This window comes from Trachypithecus francoisi, unplaced genomic scaffold, assembly GCF_009764315.1.
Source record: "Trachypithecus francoisi isolate TF-2019V2 unplaced genomic scaffold, Tfra_2.0 Lachesis_group18, whole genome shotgun sequence".
Taxonomy (NCBI): Eukaryota; Metazoa; Chordata; class Mammalia; order Primates; family Cercopithecidae; genus Trachypithecus; species Trachypithecus francoisi.
The window spans coordinates 72,837,700-72,846,488 of NW_022681463.1; positions in this window are offsets into that span (position 1 = coordinate 72,837,700).

Consider the following 8,789-nt stretch of genomic DNA (forward strand, 5'->3'; position numbering starts at 1 on the left):
GTGTGGCCTTGGGAGACTCTTCCATCCCAGCAGATGCTGACACCCACACCATGACACAACAGAATCACATTACATAGGAGCGAAAGGGCAGTCTCTAAACCGCCTCTGGTTCTACCCACTCTCTTCTGTTACAGGGACACTGAACCCCAGGGGCATAAAGTCACTTATCCATACCACAGAGTTAATGACCAAGCCAGCATTGGAACCACAAGTGATTGTAGGAGAAAGAGAAAAGAGTCCATGAGAGGGGGAAGAAGAAGAGAGTAGGGGCATTCATTCATTCATCCATCCATTCATTCCTCCATTTCTTCATTCAGCAAGTAAGTACAGCCTTTTAGCCACTGGGGCCCCAAACATGAATATAAATATGACCTGGTATCTGCCTTGAAGGAACTTCTAGCCAGGGAGGGGGCGTCACATGTGCAGCACACAGTGGGATGTGAAGGAGGAAATGGTCATTTCTGCCTGAGGTGCTGGAAGATGAGTACCAGGAAAAGCTTCCAAAAAGAAGCCACTTGGGCCAGGCGCCGTGGCTCACACCTGTAATCCCAGCACTTTGGGAGGCCGAGGTGGGTGGATCACTTGAGGTCAGGAGTTTGAGACAAGCTTGGCAAACATGGTGAAACCCCGTCTCTATTAAAACTATAAAAATTAACCGAGTGTGGTGGTGCATGCCTACCGTCCCAGCCACTGGGGAGGCTGAGGTGGGAGGATCGCTTGAACCTGGGAGACGGAGGTTGCTGTGAGCCGAGATGGTGCCACTGCACTCCAGCCTGGGCGACAAAGTGAGACCCTGTCTCAAAGACAAAAACAAGCCACCTGAACTGAGTGTGGAAAATGCAGGGGACTGAGTGGAAGAGGCCATTTCAGCAGAGAGAGTGGGGATGCCAGGCCTGGCGGGTGGGCTAGGGGGATTGTGTCTGAGCAGTTTGAGAAGGAAAGTGGCCCTCCATTAAGCAGGTGAGCAGATGAATTCTTCTTGGGTGTCACATTTGGATTGGGTGGGGAATGTAGGAGACAACTCTCAGAGAGCTCCGAGTACAGCAGGTGGCAGTTTTGTCCCTGGTGGACGTGGCAGATGCCCAACGGCCAGTGGAGAGGGAAGTGAGCTACCCAAGTCACTCAGCCTGGAAGTGGGGGAGGCAGAGCTTGGGACAGACCTGCTGGGCTTCAGGACCAGGGCGGCCCACACCACCACGTAACAGCACTGAGGGGTCTGGATCCAGGCAAGTCAGGCTCATAAATAACGCAAATGAGAGGCGACAGCGCTAACATCTAGGAGGGAGCCTGCTGAGGGAGGAATGATTCACTCAGGCTGGGAAGGGGCGTCCTAGGTGGGGTCTTGAGGGCCGCGGGGGACTTTGACAAACAGAGAGGACTGGGAGTCACAGAGTGGCAAGAGCTCTCTACTGGGGACACTATTAATTATTCTGATGGAATTTCTTCCTTAGGGAGGGAGCGTCCATGGATTTCAAAGCAATGAGCAGCCGAAATCTGCATTTCCTTGAGCTGTGGCTCCGCTGGTGGGCCCAGCCCTCATTCTCTAACCTGCCAGAGTCAGTGATTCTCTCAGGAGGGCGTGTGGGTATTGTTTTTCCTCTTTGTTGAGCACTTAATTTTTTTTTTTTTTTTCCGAGGCAGAGTCTCACCCTGTCACCCAGGCTGGAGTGCAGTGGTGCGATCTTGGCTCACTGCAGCCTTGACCTTCTAGACTCAATCAATGCTGAGTAGCTAAGCATATAGGCATGCACCACCATGTCTGGCTAATTTTTTGATTTTTTTTTTTTTTTTTTTTTTTGTAGAGACAGGAATCTCTCTATGTTGCCCAGGCTGGTCCTGAACTCCTGAGCTCAAGCGATACTCCTGCTTAAGTGTTGAAATTACAGACATGAGCCACTTTGCCCAACTCTAGCACTTTGTTGACGCTAAATAAGTGTCTGTTGAATTAATGAATGAATGAATGAATGGAAAAGGGATATGCAAAAATATCTCTATCCTTCCACTATTAGGGAACTCTTTTGTAACTTTGAGATCATAAAACAGAAGGTTTGGTTTACCCACAGGGCCCAACATTTAGCTTCCTTCTCTGAGGTTCTTAATTTTTTTGTGTGTCACAAACCCCTTTGGTGTCTGGTAACACCTATAGAACCCCTTAGAATGAAGTTTTAAATGTTAAAAGATGAATGTATGGGATCATAAAGAAAACATTTCTATTAAAATACAGTTATCTGAATATTTTAAGAAATGCATAGATATACTTGTTCATTAACACATTAAATAACAAGATCTGTCAGATCTCATTAATTACTATAATTTCAAAGCCATGATGAGCTTAATGACATTTAAAAATCTCTGCAACAACTGTAATAGATCTAAAAATATCTATGATTTTCTTCTGTTGACAAAGTCACAAAACTGCTAGCACTAGTATGGCCTGTTGCCTGCTCCATTTATCATCTAAGTGAGAACTAAAGATTAGTGCAACAAAGATGCCTTTTTTTTTCCCCATTCAAATTTATGAAGCCACTGAATTCCATCCCTGGTTATGAACTTCCTCAGCACCCTTACCTGCTATTCTTGCAAAGGCCATGGTCGCTGAGGAAGAGGCGTACCTGAGACCAGGTCCTCCTGAGCCTGTGAGTGAAACCATTGCGGGAAGGTCAGGTGGGGAAACCAAGTTACTGGAGTTGAGAATAATTTTGGTTCTTTGGTTGCAGAAGGAAATGGTAGAGACAAGTCGTTTGCTTTGCCTAAGACCATGCAGGATTTGTCTCCAGAAAAAAAATGACTGGGCTCAGAATCTCTAATGGGTTGAATAGGCTCCTGGCTTGGTGGCTTTTATCAGGCCTCAACTCTGGATTTTCTCCTTTCTCTTCGGCAGACAAGAGCTCAGTGAAACCCTTGGATAAATACCTTGCGTTACCAGCAGTCAGTTGAAGCATTTTGCTTGTTTCCCTATTTGTCTTCTGGTCTGTGTATCAAATTAGAGATGAGGAGAAAAGAACAATAAAACCTCGAGTTGATCGAGAGTGTGTGGAAACACACAGCATTTCCGCATTTGGCTTCACATTTCCTCACGGCGGTTTGGCAACACATACTCCAAACCTTAAATCTGTGCATACGCTTTGGTCTAGTAATCCAGCTGCTAAAATTTTTTCTTAAGAAAATAATTATTTTTCATAAAGATATGTATACAAAATTTTTATTGGTATTTTAAGCAATGATAAAAAAATAGAATAATTAAAACACAAACAATCCAAGCAAAAGAAGAAAAAAAAGAAGAAACCATTTGCAACATATTACAAAAAGTGCAAAACCAAATGCTGCCAAGATTCAATAGAGTATTACAGTACAACAGCAATTTGGAAAGCTAAAACAAATACACATCAAAAATGCTAGAACCACTTACACGAAATGTTAACAGTGGTCATCTTTGCCTAGTGGGATTCCTGATGAGTATTATTTTCTCCATGTGCTCTTCTAGGTTTTCTAAAGTTCTTGCAGTGCGCATGTATTATGTAGCTCAGCTAGATGTGTTTATTTTTGAGAACATGAATGCTAAGTTTGTGTCTGAAAGAAAGACCAGTGCATTTGCTCCAAAAAATCATTTCTTCACAAAATTAGAGCTCAATTCAAATCTATCATCTGTCTCCTAACAGTGTGAATTCAATAAGACAACCTGGTTTTGGCAGGGGGTGATGGGGTTGTTTGTTTTTGAGACAGACTCTCCTTCTGTCACCCGGGCTGGAGTGCAGTGGCAGGATCCTTGATCCTCAGTGAGATAACTTGGAAAGGTCTGGACGGGAGTTGGCCTGGTGGCTCCCCACTTGAGGCTCCTCCTGCCACTAAATAAGGGCAGCAAGATGTGAAGCAGGTCCTGCCCAGCTCTCCCATTTACTGTTTGTTATAAGCAAGCAAGGCTTCTGGGCTGCCATCTGCACTGAGACGAGGACATGAGAGTGGTGAGTGTCTCCTGGGGCTTGAGGACTACTGGGCTCATTGGACCCCTCCACACTCCAGAGCTCTCACTTCCTCCTTCTCACCTGGAGGAGGCAGGCGTGGCAGCAGGAGGACCCAGGTGACTCCAGCAGGGAACACAGGCTCATCTCGCTAAAACTGTAGCCTTCTGGAATTCGCTAACTTTACATGTTTGAAATTCCTGATGCTCTGCTTCGGCCTTACAATCCTTTCCTTTCAGAGGCTGATCACATCTCAGTTGTAAATAATATTTAGGGTACCTTTGTGCCTTCACTACACAAATCTCCAGCAGTCGTTTTCATCAGACAGAGCAAATCATTTGTGGCTCCCTCCAGGACCACTGGGCCCCTCTGCCTCACCATCAACAGGCAGATTCCAATCATTCTTCCCAGGGTGGCCGAGGGAGGCCCTTCAGGTGAGGATGAGGGAGGGAATGATCCTGGGCTCCGCGGAGGCCCCACTCGGGTGATGCTGGAGGCAGAAGGGAGCTGGGCTTTGATGAGGGAGGAGTTCGTCAGGAATGGTTGTCACAGGCGCAGCAACGAGTAGCCCATGCAGGGCAGGCGGAGAGCCCTGCAGAAATGAGCCAGCCCGATTGTGTGTGGAGCTGATCAGTAGGGTTTTATGCCTATGCTAGTCAGGGTTCTCCAGAGAAACAGAACTAATGGGATACATACACACACACATACACATACACATACACATATGTAAGAGGGGAAAATAAGAGGGGATGTATTACAGGAGTGTGGCTTATGTGATTATAGAGGCTGAGAAATCCCACAATCTGCTGTCTGCAAGCTGGAGGACCCCAGAAGCTGGTGGTGTAACTCAGCACGAGTCTGAAGGCTTGAAAACCCGGCGCTCTGACATCCAAAGTCAGGAGAAGATGGATAAATCAGCTTAAGCAGAGAGAGCGAACTCTTCCTTCCTCTGTCTTTGTTCTACTCCGGCCCTCGGTGGACTGGGTGAGGCCCACTGACACTGAGGAGGGCCACCTGTTTTACTCAGCTCACCAATTCAAATGCTGATCGTTTCCAGAAACCCTCACAGACACTCCCGGAAATCATGCTTTACCATCCATCTGGACATCCCTTAGCCCAGTCAAGTTGACCCGTCAAATTAAGGATCACAACACCTCTCGTTCTTTCCTTCACTCCACCCATGCCTCTGTATGTGATGAGATCTCTGTGAAACTACTCTGTATACTATATAGCCCTGGATGCCATCACATAGTTCCCACTGCCTGGGAGCAGAGAAAGGCAAGTAAGCAATTATCATCTAGAGAAAGTCCTGGGTGAGTGTGAGTTTAAGGGGCAGCCCGCTGGAGCTAAAGAGGAAGTGGCTAGCTCTGCTGGAGATGAGGGGAGGGAGGGGATACCAAGGGGAGAGAAGGAAGAAAGGTGTAAAATCAGAGCCACATGAATCGGGACAGCCTGTCAGGGAACTGGGTCTTGCAGCCAAAGCCGAGGCTGCTCACTGTAGAAGAGTCTGGCAACACGGCAGGCGGCAGGCTCCGGGGCCACCAAGAGAGCTGAGGCAGGCAGGCGAGCCTGCGCCCAGACTCCCCTTTAGGAATCCTATGTTGACGTTCGTGAGGCAGCGTACGTTAGGGGCCAGGGCCTGGGCAGGGGCCACAGCTGATACTGCAGCACAGAGGCCGCTTGGACAGCTGTAGCCATGGGCACTGGCAGGAGGGAGCGGGTCTGAGAAATATTTAGGAATAAAAGGGTGGCTGGAATATGATGGGTTGGGAAAGGAAGGGAGGGCCAAAAACGACTGGTACTGTGTGGGCAGCCTGCAGCCTGCGTTTCTGGGTCAAGAAGCTGAGTTCAGTTTTGAGGTGGTTATGGGACAGCCCTGTGGGGAACCACCAGGCAGTTGGTCGTTGGGATTTAGAGCTGGGGATAGGGAGGAGCCTGGGGATAGCAGCAGCTGAGCTTCCGGATAACACTGTCCTGGGGAAGGGGTCCTGCCACATCCCAGTGCACTGCCTATAACTGTGGGCAGTTCCTCTCCTCTCTCTGTGCCGTGGCTTCCTCCTCTGTAGTGTGGAGTGCATTAGGTTGGTGAGGATTGAATGAGCCATGCTCAGTGCGTGTTAGCTATTGTTATGACCGTTTGGGACTCTACAGGTTGTAAGTGGTGGCTGAAACCTTAGGTGGATGTGACAGCCCAGGAAGAGAATTGCGAGTGAGCGGGCAGAGGCCCCAGGACAGCGATGAGCCTCGGTGGGGAAGAATGTTTTCTCACTCCGATTTTGAGTATGATGCAGAGGGGCTGTGGTTTAAAATCTCTTTAAAATAAATTCTCACCAGACCTATATCTAAGCATATAAAAAACTGAGTGTTACAAGCAATCTGAATTAAACATGTACTCATGATGTTTCTGAATGAATAAAGCGATACAGTAAACACTGTACAGGACACTTGGAGGCACCCGGGGACTCTGCCGAGACCACGCCTCGCTGGTAAGGAGCTGCGTGACATTGGGGAGTCACTGTGCTCTCTGAGCCTGAGTTTATTCACCATAAAATGAGTCAGTTGGATTAGAATGATTGCTTGGGTTCCTTTCCACTCTGGGTCTAGCTTTTTTTTCTTCTTCTTCGAAATGGAGTCTTGATCTGTTGCCCAGGCTGGAATGCAATGGCACGGTCTCGGCTCACTGCAACCTCCACCTCCCAGACTCAAACAATTCTCTTGTCTCAGCCTCCAGAGTAGCTGCGATTACAGATGCCTGCCACCACGCCAGCCTAATTTTTGTATTTTTTAGTAGAGACAGGATATCACTATGTTGGCCAGGCTGGTCTCGAACTCCTGACCTCAGGCAATCAGCCTGCCTCGGCTTCCCAAATTGCTGGGATTACAGGCGTGAGCCACCGCGCCTGGCAGGATCTAGCTTTAAGGGCAACCAAATGTGAACCTGGGTTTAGTTACCCGATATACTTGGAAGTTAAATGCCAGGTCTTCTTTAAAAGCATGGATATAGAGGGCAGGCGAGAGGGGACAGTGGAGTGGGCAGCGCTCAAGTCTAGGAGTCGGGCAACACTGACTCTGACCCTGGCTGGTTCCCAGTGTTACCAGAAGGGAGGGTCGGTGGGTCGCTCGGTCAGCAGCCCAACCTGGGACCCAGCGTGAGAGCCCCTGTGCTGGAGGCGCGCACACTCCCATGACCACTGCAAACACAGTCGCTACCCTTGTGTTTCCAGTCAGTTGAGGAAACGAGATAGTGAACAAGTCCCAGAAATGAATGAAAAAATTCTAAGGCCATGGGCGAGTCACTGAATTTCTCTGGGCTTCAATTTCCTTCTGTGTAAGATGTGATATAAATGTTTAACTCAAGGACTGTTATGAGAGTAAATGTGCTAATATAGTTTATTTATTAGTATTTGACAGGACTTGTGGAGATACATTCAGTACCAGGAGAGTTAATAAATGAGGACAGAGTGGTCAAGTTATCAGAAGATGAAGGCAGGGTGAATGCATCTTCAAACTGCACAATGATGGCCCCCAAGAGTTGCAAGCAGTGGGCTGCAAATTCAGCTCCTGTTTCCAAGCTATCTAAGAAAGAAGGAAAGATGATCAGGCTGATGCTATCGCTTCTGGCTTAGAATGTTTCAATGGCGTCCTGTGGCTCTTAGATAAAATCCCAGCCCCTTATTCTGTCTCACACCCTCCTCTCCTGTTGCCAGTTCTTCGGTTCCACAGCATGGAGAAACCAAACTTCTCCATTTCTGGGGCCAGCTGTGTGCGTGCTCTCTCATTCTTCATTCCCAGCTCTGCTCACCAACCCCTTCCTCTGTGACTCTTCTCCGCCCTGGGTCAGTCGCCGGCTCCACTCCGGAGGCTTGCTCGTGTGCTCCCCTTGCCTGCCTGTAAATGTGGGCCTGTCTTCTCTGTAGTCACCACTCTGTCCCTCCCAGGGTGCTTGACACAGAGTAGGTGTTTGGGAAATGTCGGTAGAATGAGTGGATCTGCTGAAAGTACACAGTTTTTCCCATCCTGAGATCTGCATGTCAGGATCCCCCTGGATCTTCAGAAAGATGGAGCCACGTGACATGGTGGACTCATCACCTGGCCCAGGGCCTGTCTGCTCGGATTGCAAAAATGGTGATCTAAGAAGAACGAAGGAGGCTGGTGGAGAAACAATTTGAGATGATGAGACCTGAAGTGGGAGTTTACTGAAAGCAGGGAGGGAAAGGAGAAGGGGGAAACAGTGAGTTTTAAGGTAGTTTACACAAAATGTGCAAAGGGCGTATTAGGAAGCCTGCTTTCTATGACCACTGCCTGTAAGGTACATCTGTAAAAGTTACTGAGGTTTTTGGAAGTAAACAAAAGGTCAGCCCCAGAAAAGAGAAAGCTGAGGACAGTACAAACCCGTAGAGTGAGGGGACACATTTTAAGACAAAGATCACAAAGGTGAAGGGCCAGTGACTAGTCATGAATTATCCACAGTGTAGACAGATAACAGGAAATCAGAAGTTCACATGGTAAAAACTTTTCAGACATGTTGAGCTAGGAAGATGGTATGTATGGTAAACCTCAAGGTAAAATATCACCAGAACCTTGAAAAGTCATAGCAACCACTCCACACAGCATTTCACAACTAGACAGTGCTCCAAAGATCTTTATCTCCTATCTCTCTCTCTCAGTGCTCCAAAGATCTTTATCTCCTCTCTCTCTCTCTTTGTCTCTGTCTCTCTCTCTCTCACTGTTACTCTGCCACATTGGAGAGAGCTGCTTCAAAACAGTAGAGCATGTCCTTTTCAGGCATCTTCCACAGTAACGATTCCAGAATTTTCACACCATACTCAC